We start from the raw sequence: 20,969 nt of genomic DNA on the forward strand, positions 1-20,969 counted from the left end.
ATATCATCTCCCAACCATGATTTAGTTATGCAGAGTATGTCAGACTTCCTGTCAGTAAGAAGGTCGTAGATGTGATGTTTCTTTTTAGAGAGCGATCAAGCATTTATTAGTAGACAGTTTAGAGAATGTGCTTCGGCGATGGTGTGACTTTGTTTTGTAGAAGAGTGAGCAGCATTTTGTGGGAATGTAGCAGGTGTGTCCTTAGGGTTGGTATTAGCTGTATGAGGATATCAATCGTGTAGCTGTTCTGTATCGTGTTCCTCGTCCAGCAAGCTAAGAAGGCATTTTGATGGGTCTAAAAGTGTAGGTGGTGGAGATGGTGGTTGAGAGTGAGACGGTGAGCTGTGTTGCTTTTGTAGTGTAACCTTGTTGTGCAGTAGACATAGAAAAGCGAAGTTGTGAGGAGTGGCATGTTGCTTATTTTATTTGCGTCTGTTTAGGGCAGAAGGTGTATGAGTTAGGGGTGGTGGTGCAGCATGGATCATGTACTTAGGTTCTAAATTGTCCAATGGATTAGAGGGTGTTAAAAGAGAGTTGCTGTGTTGCTGTATATGTGTTAGGTGTATGGGAAGAGAAAAAGCTTGACATTGGAGTTTGTTCATGGTGTGTATCATTTGTGTAGTCTGGAAGGTGGGAGTGGGTGTATGTTTGTATTTTGTGATGGAAAGAATTATGTGTTGTGTATGAGAGATTTTGTTGAGCTGGTGTATGTGTTATGTTTTGTTTTTGAGGAGTAGTGAATGGAGGTGTTGATGTATTTGTTTTCTGAGAAGGATTTGTATGTAAAGTATTGTTGGTGAGTGGACGTTTTAAGGTAAATGGGATGGTGATGTGTTTGTGAGTAAAGTGATTGTAGTGTGTAAGAGGGGATTAACTAGAGTTAAGAGTGTTTGTGCTAGATTTGTTTGCTGAAAGAGGTAATGTGTGTGGTGCAGTGGAATGTAAGTGTTGTGTGCTTGTGTTATTGTACTAGAACAAAGAGGTGGGTGTTGGTGGCTGTAAAGATGGAAGGCTGAGTATAGGTTTGTTAGTGACAAAAAGGAGCTTGTTAGGAGTAATTAGAGTAGGGAGGGTATGTCTGGATCAGATATAGTTATGTATGGTGTGGAATTGGGTTGTGTTAGTAATGAGAGGATTGGTTAGTGGTATAGGATAGAGTTGTGTATTGTTTGTAAGTAAGGATGTACATGTGTGGTAGCTGTAATAAAATTGTGTATAGGTGTGGTTTATGGGTGTTTGTAGTGGGTGCTGAGACATTAACCTTTGTCTAGAGTTAGTTTGTAGTAAATGAGTAGAGTACATTTGCTGTGAGTGTGTTAATCTGGTTGTGGATGGGGTAGGGTGGGTGCTGGTGAAAGTATATTTGACCAGCGTTTCTGGCCCTAGTCCCGACCAGTCTCGAACAGGCTTAAACAGGAAATTGCCCTTATCCTCTCCACCCTTAACCTTGATGCCCGGGCTGTGACACCCTGAACTCTGCCCTTATATAGCCCTGGCAATCAGGTGACCTCTTCGGCCAATAGGAACCCTAGCCCAAACCCTATCCAATTATACCACTAGCCCTAAGCCAACTAGGCACGAAACCCTAAGCCCCAGGTTCAATAGAAACCCTAGGCCTGGGACCCAATCAGCAACCCTAAACCTATCCACCAATAGGAACACTAACCCTAATCCAATAGAAACACCAGATACAGTCACCAATCAATGCACAGATGTGGCGTCCAATAGCAGCTTATATAATGTGCCTGTGACCTCATGCACAGGTTGCTGGGCAGGGAGCTGGAAGCTGCCCCTCAATTCAGAATCTCCTAGGAGACAGACAGGCTCAATCCACCCTCTGGAGCTCTGCAGGTAAGGGTCTAAAATGTTGCTCTCTAAAAAATACTGCTTTTCCAACACTTAAACAACTCACTCTCCTAGCCAAAATACGAGTGTTACAATCCCTTTCCCAACACAGCCTAAACATTTCACAGCAGATGACTGCATTCTCAAAGCACACTCTGCTCTGTCTCAGATGTATAGGATGTCTGTTTCTTGAGGGGGCGGGGGGTGTTTAAACTGGTTTCACTCACTTGCTGAGACAAATAGGGAGCTGGGGGTGGGTGGCTTAACACACTGGTCTGAGCACAGATTAAGGGAGAAACTAGGAAGGAAAATCAGGTAGTCACGGGCAATTGCAAAACAACAGATTTTGAACTATAAAGCCCCCAATGTAACCAGTAAAATGAGATTCTCACTGGCAGGTAAAAACTTCAATATTTAAACTGTAACAATCACAAACAAAATAGGTGAAAATGATGCGGTCACATGTAGAGATATGGCATCTTTGGTGGTTGACATAGAATGAAAAGTTTCCTAGAAATCATAATGGAACTTTCAATTCTATTAACGACAAGGAGGCAAGGATTATTCCCACCCTGGTTTCTGTAAACTTCCCACCCGGAATGGTTCATTCATGGAAATATGGTCAAGAAGGTTGGGATTGTGGCACACTTGGTCGTAAATTCTATGTACAATTGTTCTTCCTTACCTCTCACAAACGGGCTTCCGCCCTCACCAAGGCACCGAGACCGCCTTATTAGCGGTGGTGGAGGAAGCAGGAAATATTATTGACTCAGAAGTTACAGTGGCCATAATACTCCTCTACCTATGTGCGGGCTTCGATACGGTGGATCACCGTACCCTGGCTCATCGTCTCGGGAATATAGGAGTTTCCGGCAAGGTGTTAGGTTGGCTCCAACCCTTTTTGGAGGACAGGTGTTCGAGGGTGACATCCTTTCTAAACCGGTCCCCCTTAGGTGTGGAGTCCCACAGGGCTCATCTTTGAGCCCAATCCTTATTAATGTCTATATGCATCCATTGGCGGAGATTGTCACACCCTTTGGGATTCATATAGTCACATATGCCGATGACACTCAGTTGGTGGTGACACTGACACAGGCCGACCATACGCCCTCTGATCGCCACGCCTGTCTTGAGGAAGTCACTAAATGGATGAGCCTGTCCCACTTAAACCTTAACGGTGACAAAACAGAGCTTATGCTACTTGGCAACCAGTTAAACTTCAAATTGAATACTATGTGGCCCGCTTGTATGGGACTGGTACCCATCCCAAAAACTGAGATCAAAAGTCTGGGGATCTGGTTGATCTCTCATTTAAAGTCCAAGCCAGAAAGACCGTTGCTCAATGTTATGGCATATTAAGAATGATTCGCAAAGTGCTGCCACTCTTACCGGACCAAGCCAAAAAAACACTGGTCGAGGCGCTCATCCTTTCTAGGATAGATTATGGCAACGCCCTTTATCTGGGCGCCCCTAACGCTGTCATCACAAAACTGCAGATTGTACAAAATTCAGCTGCAAGACTGCTCACGGGAACCCAGAACCGATGCTCAGCAAAGCCGGCATTACGCATGCTCCATTGGTTAGCTGTGCAGGAAAGAATACATTTTAAGGCCCTGTGTGTTGCCCACAGGTCCCTAGGAGGAAATGGGCTTCCTATTGTCAAATCCATGATTTGCCCTTACAAAGCCAACAGAAGCCTTCGCTCAGGTGGGAAGTACCTTGCAGTGGTGCCAAGGATCAAGAAGGCCAGAAGTGGAGACCGGCGTTTTTCGTACAATGCCTCTAGGCCTGCCGCTGCATCTGCGTAGGCAACCAACCATCTAGCATTCCGGAAACAACTTAAAAACCTGGTTCTTTCCGTAGAAGGCAGGTCCTACTCCAGTGACCAATACAGCGCTGAGATGCTTCCGGGTAGCCATGCGCTGTATAAAAAATCCTTCTATTCTATTCTATCTGAAAGTTCTTTGGGTTTTGCATGCTTTCCTGAAAGTGATTGTTCAGCATTTTTTTTTTGCATCGTTTGCATTGCAACTTTCATTTGGTCCCGATGTATGTGTGATGGCTCCTATTTCTTCCCAGGTTCCAAATCAACCAAAGGGGAATAAAAATTGGTACTGGAAAGTTTCAGTCGCACTCAAGCAAGAGGAGGTTGAACAGGAGGACACAGTCGGCGCCATGGACGTGACTCCGGCTCCGATAGGCCGAACCTCTGCTGCAGCCCTCCCCGGGGTTTGATGGGAAAGGTGGTCCCCGGAGTGAACACTGCTGGACCGATCAATCATCTTCACAGATACCGACTGCTCTGTACCTGCTGTGTTAGAAGCCGATTGTTGGTGGTGCAAAGATCTTGTCTAGGCAATAATTGTATTCTCTCCTTGTTTTGTTGTTTGTGCAAGGTTCACAATTTGTAGTGTTGGTGGTTTATGCAGGGGAAGTGTACTGTGTTCTGTTGTGTGAGTGAAATGTACATGAGCTGGCAGGAAAAGATTGTGGTAGGAAGGGTAAATCGCTTATTGTCTGGTTGGTGGTGTGGTAGGTTTTTAAGACCATTACAAGATAATTACATTGCACAAAGGGGGTTATTTCTAAAATGCATTTAATCATGGGGATGTAACTGCTTCGTCGTTCTAGCGCTTGTACGTCACTCGGCGTGTCCCACGTAAGGCACTGAAAGGTCACACTAAGCACCCCGAGACTAAGGAATTGTCACACATATGCAAAGCAAACACTTGCCACCTATGTACATGCCAACATTTTGGAACAAGAAAGTGGGAGATTCTTAAAATAAAATCGAGGGAATACATTCTCCCCGTCGACTTCTATTGATGCAGAGGCAACTTTAGGCGGGAGACGGCTAAAATAAAGACATTTTTGGCTTCAAAAATCGGGAGTCTCCTGCCTGAATTGGGTATGTTGACATGCATGCCTATAGGACCTGTGCATTTATCGTATAGCACTCTCGGAAGCGTTAGTGCACAGGCACTATAAAACTATAGGAATGCAGAGCGTGCGCGTGCATAGCATAAATACTCCTCCAGCACAGCCTGAGCACGTGCGGTGCAGTTTAAAGTTCGTGCACAAAGTGTGCAGAGAGCCAACACATCACAATGTACAGGGTTAATGCATGCAGTACATAACTTCCATCCAGGACAATTCACAGTAAGAAGCCCCCGCCCGCGCCACCCCTCCCTGGAGATTGCAGAGTCCGTACTCCCGCTCTCTCCTGTACCGCTGTGAAGCTCCCCCACACCGCACCCCTCCCCCGCACAGCCAGCAGAGGGATGCACACATTTTTCACATTATTCCAGCGCCGCCCATTTCCTCCCTCCGAGTCACATGAGCTCTGGACCCCCGAGTGGAACAACTTCAGTAGAACGGAGCAGAGACTCGGGAGCCGAGAGGGACTGGCAGTGAGGCAGAGTACACTGGCTGAGGCACGGGGGCAGACGAGGCTCGAGGCTGAGAGGGACACCCGCGGAGACTCGTGAGCTGAGGCACGAGGTGGACTGACGGAGTGTCGAGAGTCGACGGACAGCGATTGAGGGCTGCAAACTCGGGCAAAAACACGGGCTAGGGGGGCAGGGCCTGTTGTACAAGAGCACTGTGGGACAGTGGCCATTTCCCAGAAGCCCTTGGGCTCTGAAGAACAGAGACAGGGCATAGAGACCGTGGCACTGAGGCTGATACCCAGGGCCAAGGCGAGAAAGGGCTGATATCCGGAGTCCTCCTCACCTACTCTGTTGATGCCCTGGTGTTTTACAGCAAAGAACGCAAAGCGGGGAGACCTGAAACGTAGCACGAGACAGGGAGGGGGGCTGATGTCCAGGGTCTCAAAGGCACTGGGGCTATAAGGTACAACTGCCGAGGGTCACTCTGAAGGGAGGAGACTGGAGTCAAACCGTGACCCTCCAGAGCATCTCCACATACGAAGGAAGTGTAGCTCCCACAGCTCTGGCCACTGAGGAAGGGTGGGAGTGTGACCTGAAGACCCCTTATTGTCAGAGCTCAAAGCAGGGCAGACAACCTGTAACTCCCCATGACCTCCTTAGGTCTGTAGCAGGGACGGGAGGTTCACTGAACACAGCACGGGACCTGGATGTGTGACGCCCTGGAGCTGGTCGTGCCAGAAAGGACAGAGGAGTCTGAGAATCTACATCTGGGCTGAGCAGAGTACAAAAGGATCGCTGAGACTCTATCTGCAGCTGGGCTGAGCAGAGTACAAAAGGATCGTTGAGACTCTCTGCAGCTGGGCTGAGCAGAGTACAAAAGGTTCTCTGAGACTCTCTGCAGCTGGGCTGAGCAGAGTACAAAAGGATCTCTGAGACTCTGCAGCTGGGCTGAGCAGAGGACAGGCGTACCTGGGGCTCTTCAGATCGTCTGAGCAGAGGGGAGGAAAATCTCTGAGAATCTACAGCTGGTCTGCCAGAGAGGACAAGAGAATCTGAGATTCTACAGCTGGTCTGAGAAGAAGAAGAAACTCTATTGTAGTCTGGCCCCTGAGGGACTGGAGAACTTAAGTGTGTATAGCTGGCCTAGCACAAGAGGACAGGGGGACCGCCACAACGGCCATCGAAGGCCAGGGGAATCTGTAAAACGTTATCCTGGCTCTGACGAAAGAGCAGAATCAGTGAGACTCTACCGCAGAACTGACACAAAAGGACAGAGGAATCTGCGAGACACTAGGTCTGATCTGACCCAGGAGGCCAAGAGAATCTGTGAGATTTCAGCTGGTCTGCCAAGAGGGCAGGAGAGCCTCAGATTTCGGAACTGAACTGAGAGGAGGCTAGTGGGTGCTTTTTGGGCAGGTCATACCCAGGGCTCCTCTGACCAGCAAGAAGGATCCACGCGAAGCCCACTTCAGTGTGCGTAGCACAGTCCAGAAAGGTGAGCTGTGTTCCTTTATCTTTCTTGAGTCTGTGGGGTGGGTGACTCCAATGAGTTCGAAAATGGATGCCAGAGCTGGGTGAAGTTGGAAAGGTAGAAGGGGCTATCTTGATTTCTTCAATGGAAATGGAGCTGTAGATTTATTAGACATGCACTAATGCCGGATTCTCAGTTATATTAAATTATAATGATAATGCAACAGAAGTGTTGGTATCTGTGGAACTTCTGTTAAGTCAGGGACTTACCAGGAAATATGAGCATCTTCAAAATAACTGGTCTGGTTTACAGCTTTTGCTGACTGTGTACTTACTGTGTATGCAGGGGCTTGTATCTTGAAACAGGCTGGTTGTGGTGACATGACCTTGGGGCTCTGGCAAGTTAGCTGGAAATGGTAAGGCTTACTGAGAAATCTTTACGCTTAGTATGTCAGTAGCCACTGGTAGCAGTGGATAGATGCCTTGAATGGCCAACCTTCTATAAGTATTAAGAAACTGGGACTCACAGGAGAGTGCCTACAAGTAAGACACAGTGACACCCCCCCAGAAATAGGGTGGTCTTCCCTGCCTTCCTTGCCTCTCTTCAGTGGGATAGATGGCAGCCAGGGGTGGCAGTGGAACAGCATGAGGGCTTTGCCAGGTATTCACTAAAAGAACAGAGTCCTCTGTGGATAGTGCCAGCCCGCCATGCAGCGTCAGTGATAACTGCAGGCCCACTTGCATGCTTCCCATGGTGTCGCAGTGCATTGGAATCCACCACAGCCTGGTCCCATTGGTACTCCTGATCTACAGAGCAGCACAGGTAGGTGCCCCTTGAATCTTGATGGCTGCCTGTGCCTCTCTGGGCGTCGGTCTCCTCCAGGCCTATATGGCAGGTTTCAGGCATCCCCAAGCTTGGCCATAGCTGGCATGTGGGCCGCCAAAGTTCCATCTCTCAAAGAACATCTCAAACTAGCGCTGCAGGTCAAAAAGGGGCCCTGTCTATATTCTGTTTTTGGAGCTAGACAACATAGATTTTTTTATGGCATGGGCATAGTGGGCCCTAAGCCATTCAGGGGGCCCCCAGATACAGCTGGCTCTGTACTATAGAGAGTCCTACCCTGATGACCTTGAATACAGATGGTTTTAAATACTGTTTCCCTTTCATTTATTTTTAATGTGGGTGATGTGTGAGAGTCTATTACAGACATTTTGCAGAGAAATGTTGTGTCTGATCCTTGCAACAGCCATAAACAATGTTATTTTAGATCAAAACAGAACCTCACATATGAGAAATGGGAGGGGTTCACAGAGATGATTTTCAGTAATATTAGTGAACTGCTGCGGTGTTACAATATTAAAAACACATCCCTGTCCCTGAATATTAGACGTGAGCACATTTAGGAGTGTCCCTGTGCACTGTGAGTGACCTGGACAAAGAGGGCACGAAAGAGCAGAAATTGGGTCATAAATTCAAAATTGTCAGGTAGAGAGGCCCCCAAAATACGTTTGGCCCAGGGCTTCCAAAATCCTTAAGATGTCTCTGGCTAGACACATGTGCAGCTTCAAGTCAGTCACTCAAGTTACAGAGATCCATGTCATGCCCGGGTGCACAGTACTCACAGGATTGGACAGCTGGCAGTACAGATGTTTGTCAGGACGCACAGCTCCCGGAAGCTCGGGCCTCTGACAGCAGAGTGGCCCTTTAGGCTGTTTCTATTACAAGCTCGAGCATCTGGCAGCACAGCTGTGTCACAGGTTTCCCAGATAATAGGCGCCCTGGCTTAGGACAGCATAGCTATATCTCAGGTGGCAGATGTTACAGGCCCAGTGTCCAGCTGCAGCGCTAGTCTCCAGTTTACAGAAGTATTTCAGGCCCGGGGCCCTGACAACAAAGCAGTGCACAGATGTTAGAGGGTGAAACTCTGGACAGCAGCCTCACCCCTCAGCATGTGGGGAGTTTACAGATCAGGGGCTCAGACAGAAGAACCAAGGGAGACAGAGACCCCTCATATCAGGCTGGTCTCAGGGTGCACTGATGTTACAGACTGGGGGACGGGGGGGTGGGGGGGTTCTGGCCGCACAGCTTCAGGTTAATGATTTGGAAAAATATCTAGAATCCTGGGAGATATGCAAACTAAGTGGGAGGTAGATATTGTAAGTGGTAGGAATGGATTGTAAGTGGGACATGTATTCTAAGTGGTTGTCAAGAGGTAAATGTAGAGCTCCATCCAGGGTGGCAAGCATTCAGAGGCGCCGAATAATGACGAAGTGCAACTGACACACTTCCAACCCCCCCTGAGCAATAACAGATGTAAAAGAAGAAGTGATCCACGTCCAATACGTTTCACAGATTTTACACCGTGTGTACGTGCGACTGAAATCGAGAGTCTACAGCAGCGGGGCAGCCCAGACACGCTTTTGTTTTTATTTTAAAGCAGACACACAAACAGCAAAGTCAAGTTGTTATTAGTAACTAAAAAGTTGTGGCCTTGAGCTTCACCCCCATTGGCCCGTGCTTAAAATGTCCCTGGGTCCGACTCAGGCACCGGTCTTGTTTGGTGAAATATGGAACTGGTAATAACTCACCAGCGCTGCTTTCCATTCGAGTCTGACCTTGGCATAGCAGTCTTTTTGTGAGTGCTCAGAGAAGAAAAGACATTCCTAGTGGCAGATCCAAGGTCCAGACGAAGCTTTGGAAGGGGAGTCACTTTATACTCTGATGCTCCGACTCTAAGACATATCAGGCCCATATAAAGTGCCTGTTCACCCGAGGGAGGCCCCTAAGCACTATTGACGTGTCAGAGATCTTTATCGTTACCCAACTTAATGGTACTCGTTTGATTGATCTTAGAAGGATGAAAGGCCGAGATGGTCCAATGTGATTCCAATCTGTTACCCTGGTTACAAACACAGATCCCTGCAGTGGATGCATTAGTCCCCTTTGCCATTGCTCTGAGAAGACCCCCGTCAACAGTTAAGGGGGCTGCTTGGTTGTCGCTCTGGTTATTATAGAAGGCACTGGTTGAAAGTAAGACTGTCTGTATCTTGTCTCTCTGATTCAATTGTCTGGAGCGCTTTGAGGCTTCACAGATGTTAACCTGCTGCAAGAATTGCAAAATAAGATGTGTAAATCAAACCACGGACTTGTACCTGTCATACAGCGTGACTCACATTTCAGTGGAAAGGTCCCTTGGTTTTGTTGATAATCTTCTTAGCTGCCCACTCGAGTCCTCACCCCCGCATCCATTTTAACTCGTAACAGTCCAGGCCTTCTGGTGTCAAACGCAGAATCCTCGAGCTATTTGATAATGGACAGATAAATGCTGTATATTGGGGATGCCTGTTTCCTTGTAATTCTTGAGCTCAGTCGCTACGCAGAATCCTTGAGCTATTTGATATTGGAATGATAGATGATAGATATTGGTGATGCCTGTTTCCTTGTAATTCTTGAGCTCAGTGGCTTTTGACACTGTTGGCTGTAAGGCCCTTCTGGCCACTTTTGCAACCCTCGTGGCCTTGAGTTGGGTCATAGATTGTTTTTCTCTCTTTCTCCTTGGATAGATTGTTTTTCTCTCTTTGTTTTTCTCTCTTTCTCCTTGGATGGACTGTTTTTCTCTCTTTCTCATTGGATAAATTGTTTTTCTCTCTTTCTCCTTGGATTTCCCCTTGAGTTCTTCCAGTTCTTCCAGACATATTGCTTCTGATGGTTGCTTTGACGACCTGTACTAATCTGCATGCTAAAAGGCCTGGAGGAGGAAGTAACTATTGCGGGTCTCCTTTAGAGTGTGTTGGAAATTGATAGATGTCTCTTTACTCCACACTAGCCACTCCCTGCCTCATTTTGAGTGGGAGGGACTGCAAAGTTTCCGGTGAAGTGAAGCCTCAACTGGCTCTGCCGCCAGAAACTTGTATTTGGCGACCTCCGCTCCAATGGGCCAGTGGCCTTTCTGCACCCTCCTTAGTGAGGTATTTCCGCTCCTCAGGAGGGCAGAGCACTCCATTGGAGGACACGGTGGTAAGGAACAGGAAGAAAGACAATGTTGCCCACATGCAGGAAGAAAACTCCCTGTGTGTCAGTGTAATACTTTTTTCTGTTATGGAAACAAGGACTTTCCTCAGGAGAGGGTTTGCATAGAACAAATACAATTCCGAGCTGCCCGTCATGATAAATGAGCCCACAAAGCATTTATTTTTTCTCCAAAGTGATGCCAGTGGGAGCACTTTCAGAAAAACATCCCGGGATCTCTAGTATTTTGGACCTTCTCCCGCGTTAGTGGTCTGGCAAACCACCTTCTGTCCGCTAAAGGACACAAGGGCCGGAGTATTTCTAAGAGTAAAGCTTTCTTTGGGGTGGCGGAGCCCTCTCAATAAAGGCAGGGAGGACAGACGTCAATCCATTCAGGTGATTATGGTTCTCTTCAGGGAGACAGCGGCCTCTCTAAAGAGAGAGGGTCTTTCTATTCTATTGAAGGGGGTCAGGCTGTCTTCAGGGTGGGATGACACCCTGTAAGAGGGCAGAAGGTCCTTCCACCGGACAGGACTTTGTTTATAAAGACACTGGCCTCTGCAGGAGGGGACAGGTTCTTTAGTAGGACAGAGCTCTCCTTGAAGGACACCTGCCTTTGGGAGGGCAGTAATGCTTTTAGGAGGACAGAGGTATCTTTGAGAGGGCGTGGATTCCTTTAGTAGCACTGAACTGTCCTCAGGAGGAGGTCCCGCTTTTTGAAGGCGTGGATACACTTAGGAGGACAGCTGTCTTTGGGATGCAGTAATCCTTTTAGGAGAACAAAGGCCTCGACAGGAGGAAAGAGCATTCGTTGAGAGAACAGCGCTATGTTTGGGAGTGCATGGATGCTTTCAGGAGGAGAGGAGCCACCTAAGGGGGCTATGAATACTTTTAGTAGCACAGACCTCTCCTCAGGAGGACAGTGCTTTGTTTAGGAAGTCATGGTTACCTTTAGTAGTACCGAGCAGTCCTCCGTAGGACAGCCCTCTTTGAGATCCCTTTAGGAGAACAGAGCTCTCTTTAGCAGGGCATGGACCCTCCTAGGAGGATAAAGCCCTCCTTTGGAAGGCATGGGTCCCTTTAGGGTGACTGGGCTCTCTATACAAAGACATATCTCTCTCTAGGAATGCATCCATCCATTTCAGAAGACTGAGCTCTACCCAGAGGGGCAGAGCTCTCTTTAGGAGTGCATGGGTGGATTTAGGAGGACGGAACTCTGTTTAGGAAGGTGTGGATCTATTTATGATGGCAGAGCATACTTTACATGGGCATGGATCCTTCAGAGGGCAGAGCTATCTACAGGACGACAGCTTTCCTTAGCAGGGCAAGGATCTCCTTCGAAGAGTGTGGATTCATTTTGTAGAACAGAGCTGTCTTCGGGAACAGAGCTCTCTTGGGAAGGGCAGGGATCTCGTTATTAGGGCAGAACTCTCTTTAGAAGGATATATGTATCTTTAGGAGAGCACGGATCCTTTTAGGAGAACTGCACCCAAATTATGAGGGTATGAACCCTTTTAATAGGACAAAGCGCTCCTCAGCAAGACAGCATTCGTTTTAAGAAGTCGTGGTAACCTTTAGAAGAACAATGCATTCCTCAACAGGGAAGAAGGCATGGCTCCCTTTAGGAGAACAGAGATTTCTTTAGGATTGCAAGGATCGATTTAGGAGGACGGAGCTCCCTTTAAAAAGCTTTGATTAATTTTAGGCAACAGAGCACATGTTTCGGGGGCATGGATGCCTTTAGGGGGACAGAGCTGTCTTTAGGTGGACAGCATTCCTTAGGACGGCAACAATCTCTTTAGAAGGGCGTAGATTCCTTTTGAAGAATAGAGCTGTCGTCAGCAGAGCGGGGATCGCGTTAGTAGAGCGTAGCTCTCTTTAGGCAGGTATGGTTCCCTTTAGGAAGACAGATCTCTCTTTAGGAGACCCTGGATCCCTTGAGGAAGACACAGCTCTCCATAGGAGAACAAAGATCCCTTTAGGAAGACAGAATTCTCCGTAGGAAAAAGCAAGCAAGGATCGCTTTATGGGGACTGCGATCTCTTTAGGAGGGACAGGAATTTTCAGGAAACACCATGGCACTTTCTGAATGACAGGGCTCTCTTTAGAAAGCAGACAGTGACACTTTCTAGAAGGCTGGAATCTCTTCAAGAGAACTATGCAATTTACAGGCTAGTTAAACTTCCCTCTGAAGAGCCCGAGTCTCTGTATTATAGCAGGAGTTTCTTAAACAGGGCCCAGTTTGCTTCAGGAGACAGAGACTGTCTTCGGGCAGGCAGGGCTTTCTCGAGGGAACTGGCATTTTTTCAGCAGGGCAGTGCTCTTCATAGACAGCTATAGTTTTGATCATCGGGTCATGTCACAGCTTTCACTGGAAGGGCCTCGCTGTCTTCTCAATGGCATGAGTATCTTCAGAAGGCCATGACTCTTGAAAAGGACATGGGATTCTTCAGGAGAACACTCTCTCTTGAGTTCTTGATCTTGTGAACTATCCGAAGTCGTATCTGTGAGTGCATGATGCCTCCAGTAGACCTTGTCCATATTCTCATGTCCGGCTCCATCCATTTCCCTGGCCCACGTGCGCCCACATTCCTCTAGCCCTCATCCCCTGTTGGATCTGTTGATCCCACCTCCTTCACAGCCCTGTGCATCACTGTTGATGCTGTCTGGAGCCAGCACATCTGGGATGATGTTTAATGCAGACTAATATTGATGTTCCAGCTGCCGCAGTGTCCTGGACGCCGCTAGCCCCTTGGCCAGCCTCCCTGGAGCCAGAGCTAGCTGGGCAGCATAGGTCTGTGCCAGTGGGCTGCAGTGAATGGAAAACGCGGGCTCGTCAAATAACTTCAGTATCTGCTTTTTGAGTTAACATGCTGATAAAAAGTTTCAATTTGCTTGTACTGTTTTTCTTTGTAACCCATCATGTGATATGTACATGTGGAAATTGTATTCCAAAATGTTTTTGAATGTAAGTCTCTCATTGACCTGCCTCCATTTTCCTTCAGTAACACAGGCTTGACTGGTTATGGATCATTGTACCTCCATTTGTAACATTGACGAATTGGGCTTCATCCAATATTTGTTTGCACTGGGCCCACCAGGCGATCCCACCTCATCCTTCTATTGTATGCTTAAGGTGGGGCGCGCGTCACTGCACTACAGCCAGCACATACAGAGGTCACGAGACCAGCATTCCAGTGCTGAGCCTTCATTCCTGGCCACGCCCGGCCACGCCCACTCTCAGAATGGCGGGGGTGCGGGTCTTCGTTTATGCATCGGTTTTGCTAACAGTGGCCACATGTATTTATTTATTCGTTTGTACCAGAACATTGTAACCAAAATATCGTCTGACCGATACATTGTGGCGTTGGTATAATTTACGTAATTGTAGCTCTTAAAACCAGGCCTCTGCTGCACGCTGAGAACAGAGGGCGTCTGACATGAGAACAGACGTCTACGCGTGGAGTGCAGAATAGTCCGGTTTTAATCCCCAGAGACGTCCTGTGCACTCAGCATGCAGGATAAGCCTGCAGCAGTCTGACTTGTAGGGTGCACGGGTGGACTCTGAGGTCTCCTGCACCGCTGAGCCTTTGAGTGTGCATGAGATGACCGCTGCTGTGCATTGGGTATGATTGAGTACCGTGGGCCTCTGCCCTGCTGGTGTGTGAGGTCTGATATGAGACTAAAGGCCTCGCCTGTGTACAGCCGACCTCTACTGTGTACAGCCGGCCTCTCCCGTGTACAACCGGCCTCTCCTGTGTACAGCTGGCCTCTCCCGTGTACTGCCGGCCTCTCCCGTGTACTGCCGGCCTCTCCCGTGTACTGCCGGCCTCTCCCGTGTACAGCAGGCCTCTCCCGTGTACAGCAGGCTTCTCCCGTGTACAGCAGGCCTCGCCTGTGTACAGCCGACCTCTCCTGTGTACAGCCGGCCTCTCCAGTGTACAGCCAGCCTCTCCCGTGTACAGCCGGCCTCTCCTGTGTACAGCAGGCCTCGTCTGTGTACAGCCGACCTCTCCCGTGTACAGCCGGCCTCTCCTGTGTACAGCAGGCCTCGCCTGTGTGCAGCCGACCTCTCCTGTGTACAGCCGGCCTCTCCCGTGTACAGACGGCCGCTCCCTTGTACAGCCGGCCTCTCCCGTGTACAGCCGGCCTCTCCTATGTACAGCAGGCCTCGCCTGAGTACAGCTGACCTCTCCTGTGTACAGCCGGCCTCTCTCGTGTACAGCCGGCCTCTTCCGTGTACAGCCGGCCTCTTCCGTGTACAGCCGGCCTCTTCCGTGTACAGCCGGCCTCTCCCGTGTACTGCAGGCCTCTCCTGTGTACTGCCGGCCTCTCCTGTGTACAGACGGCCTCTCTAATGTACGGCAGGCCTCTCCTGTGTACAGCCGGCCTCTCCCGTGTACAGCAGACCTCTCCCGTGTACGGCAGGCCTCTCCTTTTTACGGCAGGCCTCTCCTGTATACAGCCGGCCCCTCCCGTGTACAGCAGGCCTCTCCTGTGTACAGCCGGCCTCTCCCGTGTACAGCAGGCCTCTCCTGTGTACAGCCGGCCTCTCCTGTGTACAGCAGGCCTCTCCCGTGTACAGCAGGCCTCTCCTGTGTACAGCAGGCCTCTCCCGTGTACAGCAGGCCTCTCCCGTGTACAGCCGGCCTCTCTCATGTACAGCAGACCTCTCCCGTGTACGGCAGGCCTCTCCTTTTTACGGCAGGCCTCTCCTGTATACAGCCGGCCCCTCCCGTGTACAGCAGGCCTCTCCTGTGTACAGCCGGCCTCTCCCGTGTACAGCAGGCCTCTCCTGTGTACAGCCGGCCTCTCCTGTGTACAGCAGGCCTCTCCCGTGTACAGCAGGCCTCTCCTGTGTACAGCAGGCCTCTCCCGTGTACAGCAGGCCTCTCCCGTGTACAGCCGGCCTCTCCTGTGTACGGCAGGCCTCTCCTGTGAACAGCCGGCCTCTCCTGTGTACAGCAGGCCTCTCCTGTGTACGGCAGGCTCTCCTGTGTACAGCCGGCCTCTCCCGTGTACAGCAGGCCTCTCCTGTGCACAGCATGCCTTTCCTGTGTACAGCCGGCCTCTCCCGTGTACAGCCGGCCTCTCCCGTGTACGGCAGGCCTCTCCCGTGTACAGCAGGCCTTTCCCGTGTACAGCCGGCCTCTCCCGTGTACAGCAGGCCTCTCCTGTGTACAGCAGGCCTCTCCTGTGTACATCCGGACTCTTCTGTGTACAGCCGGCCTCTCCCGTGTACAGCAGGCCTCTCCTGTGTACAGCAGGCCTCTCCTGTGTACAATATAAAGAAAGTTGGTCCTTGACTGCTTTAAAGGAGGTAATTTAAATAATTAAATAATGATTTTAGGGTTGCCAGGAGGGTCAACCTGAGGTAATGGATACAGTGCACTCGTGTATACACACCCTAGTAAAACAGTAATGTCCCATCCATTATACTTATACAAATTAAAGCCACACAAGATTTACTTAGGAAAGGTCATTATTTATATATTCTCTGTAATTGAAAAACAAATATCAGGCATCCGGTAATGTGATTGCCATGTGCATTTAAGAGAAGGTTTGCACAAGGAAAGAGGAAAAGGGGTTTAGTGCTCGTGAAAAGAGAGTGAGAAATCAAGGAGTTCAAAGATACACAATGTTCCTTATTGTAGAGGGCACTGGTCTGTACAAGAACCAGTTTTCATAGGCCTGTCCACTGTCTTTTGTAATCTATTTACATTACATGCAACATCCAATTTCAGTGGGGGGATAAATTATGGAGCAGGCCTTCGCTGGGGAGATGCTGTGTACAGCAAGCCTCTTATATGTACAGCCAGCCTCCTGTGTACAGCAGGCCTTTCCTGTGTACAGCAGGACTCTCCTGTGTACAGCCGGCCTCTCCCGTGTACAGCAGGGCTCTCCTGTGTACAGCCGTCCGGCCTCTCCCGCGTACAGCAGGCCTCTCCAGTGTACAGCAGGCCTCTCCTTTGTACAGCCGGCCTCTCCAGTGTACAGCAGGCCTCTCCTGTGTACAGCCGGCTGGCCTCTTCCGTGTACAGCAGGCCTCTCCTGTGTACAGGCTCCAGTGTACAGCAGGCCTCTCCTGTGTACAGCCGTCCGGCCTCTCCCACGTACAGCAGGCCTCTCCTGTGTACAGCCGGCCTCTCCAGTGTACAGCAGGCCTCTCCTGTGTACAGCCAGCCGGCCTCTCCGTGTACAGCTGGCCTCTCCCGTGTACAGCAGGCCTCTCCTGTGTATAGCTGGCCTCTCCTGTGTACAGCCGGCCTCTCCTGTGTACAGCAGGCCTCTCCTGTGTACAATATAAAGAAAGTTGGTCCTTGACTGCTTTAAAGGAGGTATTTAAATAATTAAATAAGGATTTTAGGGTTGCCAGGAGGGTCAACCTGAGGTAATGGATACGGTACACTCGTGTATACACACCCTAGTAAAACAGTAATGTCCTCCATTATACTTATACAAATTAACCCCTTGCGTGCGCATGACGGAACCACGCCGTCACGAGCCACGGGCATGCTCATGACGGCGTGGTTCCGTCATGCTGTGGCCGCTCCGCCCACGCGTCACTGATTCCCCGCCTGTGCGGGCGAAATAGCGAGGGGGCGGAGTCGTGACGGAACCACGCCGTCATGAGCACAGCTCGCCCGTGACTCATGACGGCGTGGTTCTGTCACGAGCATGGCGGCGCCGCGCTCACCCCGCACCCACCCCCCAGCGCTGCGGCGGAATTTGCGCCGGGGCGAAGGGGTTAAAGCCACACAAGATTTTCTTAGGAAAGGTCATTATTTATATATTCTCTGTAATTGAAAGACAAATATCAGGCATCCGGTAATGTGATTGCCATGTACATTTAAGAGAAGGTTACACAAGGAAAGAGGAAAAGGGGTTTAGTGCTCGTGAAAAGAGAGTGAGAAATCAAGGAGTTCAAAGATACACAATGTTCCTTATTGTAGAGGGCACTGGTCTGTACAAGAACCAGTTTTCATAGGCCTGTCCACTGTCTTTTGTAATCTATTTACATTACATGCAACATCCAATTTCAGTGGGGGGATACATTATGGAGCAGGCCTTCGCTGGGGAGATGCGTTGACGTTTCGACCCGTCTTAGGCGAAAAAGGCGATTTGAAGCCTCCGCATGCGGGTCTTCCTTAGGACACGGAGGGGAGAGGGGCAACCTAATGTAGATGCGCAGGACGAGGTCATCATTGATAGTTCAAAAACAAGGGCATTCCCATGAGTGGAAGGGTCCGCAATGAGCGGTATTAGTGCGCTAGGGGGACAACTGCTACTGAAGGCCTCGCACGTGAATAATTTCGATCTGTTCGGGGTTAAGGATCCAATCCTCAAAGAATGCCGGAGCGCCGTACCTCACAGGACCTGTTCTGTCAGATGCTGTGTACAGCAGGCCTCTCCTGTGTACAGCAGGCCTCTCCTGTGTACAGCCGACCTCTCCTGTGTACAGCAGGCCTCTCCTGTGTACAGCTGGGCTCTCCTGTGTACAGCAGGCATCTTGTGTGTACAGCAGGCCTCTCATATGTACAGCAGGCCTCTCCTGTATACAGCAGGCCTCACAGACGCCTCTCATGTGTACAGCCAGGACTCTTCTGTGCACAACCGGTCTCTCCTGTGTACAGCAGGCCTCTCCTGTGTACAGCCGGCCTCTCCTGTATACAGCCGGCCTCTCCTGTGTACAACCGGCCTCTCCTGTGTTCAGCAGGCCTCTCCTGTGTACTGCCGGCCTCTTCTGTGTACAGCCGGCCTCTCTTGTGTCCAGCAGGCCTCATAGAGGCTTCTCCTGTGTACAGCAGGCCTCACAGAGGTCTCTCCTGTGTACAGATGGCCTCTCCGGTGTACAGCCGGCCTCTCCTGTGTACAGCCGGCCTCTCCTGTGTACAGCAGGCCTCTCCTGTGTTCAGCCGGCCTCTCCTGTGTTCAGCAGGCCTCTCCTGTGTACAGCTGGCCTCTCCTGTACAGCCGTCCTCTCCCGTGTACAGTAGGCCTCATAGAGGCCTCTCCTGTGTACAGCAGGCCTCACAGAGGTCTCTCCTGTGTACAGCCGGCCTCTCCTGTGTACAGCTGGCCTCTCCTGTGTACAGCAGGCCTCACAGAGGTCTCTCCTGTGTACAGCCGGCCTCTCCTGTGTACAGCTGGCCTCTCCTGTGTTCAGCAGGCCTCTCCTGTGTACAGCTGGCCTCTCCTGTACAGCCGTCCTCTCCTGTGTACAGTATGCCTCATAGAGGCCTCTCCTGTGTACAGCAGGCCTCACAGAGGTCTCTCCCGTGTACAGCCGGCCTCTCCTGTGTACAGCTGGCCTCTCCTGTGTACAGCAGGCCTCACAGAGGTCTCTCCTGTGTTCAGCCGGCCTCTCCTGTGTTCAGCAGGCCTCTCCTGTGTACAGCTGGCCTCTCCTGTACAGCCGTCCTCTCCTGTGTACAGTATGCCTCATAGAGGCCTCTCCTGTGTACAGCAGGCCTCACAGAGGTCTCTCCCGTGTACAGCCGGCCTCTCCTGTGTACAGCTGGCCTCTCCTGTGTTCAGCAGGCCTCTCCTGTGTACTGCCGGCCTCTTCTGTGTACAGCCGGCCTCTCTTGTGTCCAGCAGGCCTCATAGAGGCTTCTCCTATGTACAGCAGGCCTCACAGAGGTCTCTCCTGTGTACAGATGGCCTCTCCGGTGTACAGCCGGCCTCTCCTGTGTACAGCCGGCCTCTCCTGTGTACAGCAGGCCTCTCCTGTGTTCAGCCGGCCTCTCCTGTGTTCAGCAGGCCTCTCCTGTGTACAGCTGGCCTCTCCTGTACAGCCGTCCTCTCCCGTGTACAGTAGGCCTCATAGAGGCCTCTCCTGTGTACAGCAGGCCTCACAGAGGTCTCCCCTGTGTACAGCCGGCCTCTCCTGTGTACAGCTGGCCTCTCCTGTGTACAGCAGGCCTCACAGAGGTCTCTCCTGTGTACAGCCGGCCTCTCCTGTGTACAGCTGGCCTCTCCTGTGTTCAGCAGGCCTCTCCTGTGTACAGCTGGCCTCTCCTGTACAGCCGTCCTCTCCTGTGTACAGTATGCCTCATAGAGGCCTCTCCTGTGTACAGCAGGCCTCACAGAGGTCTCTCCCGTGTACAGCCGGCCTCTCCTGTGTACAGCTGGCCTCTCCTGTGTACAGCAGGCCTCACAGAGGTCTCTCCTGTGTTCAGCCGGCCTCTCCTGTGTTCAGCAGGCCTCTCCTGTGTACAGCTGGCCTCTCCTGTACAGCCGTCCTCTCCTGTGTACAGTAGGCCTCATAGAGGCCTCTCCTGTGTACAGCAGGCCTCACAGAGGTCTCTCCCGTGTACAGCCGGCCTCTCCTGTGTACAGCTGGCCTCTCCTGTGTACAGCCGGCCTCTCCTGTGTACAGCTGGCCTCACAGAGGTCTCTCCTGTGTTCAGCCGGCCTCTCTTGTGTACAGCAGGTCTCTCCCACACTGCTGTGCAGTTTGTGCTTGTGATTAGTATAGTAGACACCACCTCCATTCTGTACACTGAGGGTATCTGAGTGCAGAGGCCTCAACAGTAGACTGTACAGTGAGGGTGTCTGACCAGTGTGTGGTCCAGAATGAGGTATCTCCTGGAGCCTGTGCACTGAGATGTGTATGGAGCCTGTGCACTGAGATGAGTATGGAGCCTGTGCTCTGAGATGAGTATGGAGCCTGTGAACTGAGATGTGTATAGAGCCTGTGCACTGAGATGCGCATGGGGCCTGTGCACTGAGATGCATATGGAGCCTGTGCACTGAGATGCCTATGGGGCCCATGCACTGAGATGAGTATGTAGCCTGTGCACTGAGATGTGTATGGAGCATGTGCACTGAGTTGAGTATGGAGCATGTGCACTGAGATGTGTATGAAGCCCGTGCACTGAGATGAGTATGGAGCCTGTGCTCTGAGATGAGTATGGAGCCTGTGCACTGAGATGTGTATGGAGCCTGTGCTCTGACATGAGTATGGAGCCTGTGCACTGAGATGTGTATGGAGCCTGTGCACTGAGATGCACATGGGGCTTGTGCACTGAGATGCATATAGAGCCTGTGCACTGAGATGCCTATGGGGCCCGTGCACTGGGATGAGTACGGGACCTGTGTACTGTGATGAGTTCGGGCATGTGCACTGAGATGTGTATGGAGCCTGTGCACTGAGATGAGTATGGGGCCTGTGCACTGAGATGCGTATTGGGCCTGTGCATTGAGATGCGTATGGGGCCTGTGCACTGAGATGCATATGGGACCTGTACACT

At 50.6% G+C, this 20,969-nt stretch overlaps 1 protein-coding gene across 1 annotated transcript in view; it reads left to right on the top strand.

The window, feature by feature from the left end:
* The first annotated feature begins 5,179 nt into the window (after window positions 1-5,179).
* The window catches only part of LOC146809367 (tetraspanin-4-like), a 138,742-nt gene continuing 122,952 nt past the window's right edge, over window positions 5,180-20,969 (top strand). Inside the window, exon 1 of the mRNA XM_085616180.1 lies at window positions 5,180-6,729. The gene's annotated coding sequence lies outside the window, so the exon portion shown is untranslated. The remainder of the gene's footprint in view (window positions 6,730-20,969) is intronic.

The sequence above is a fragment of the Triturus cristatus genome, chromosome 7 (genome assembly GCF_964204655.1).
Source record: "Triturus cristatus chromosome 7, aTriCri1.1, whole genome shotgun sequence".
NCBI classification, from domain to species: domain Eukaryota; kingdom Metazoa; phylum Chordata; class Amphibia; order Caudata; family Salamandridae; genus Triturus; species Triturus cristatus.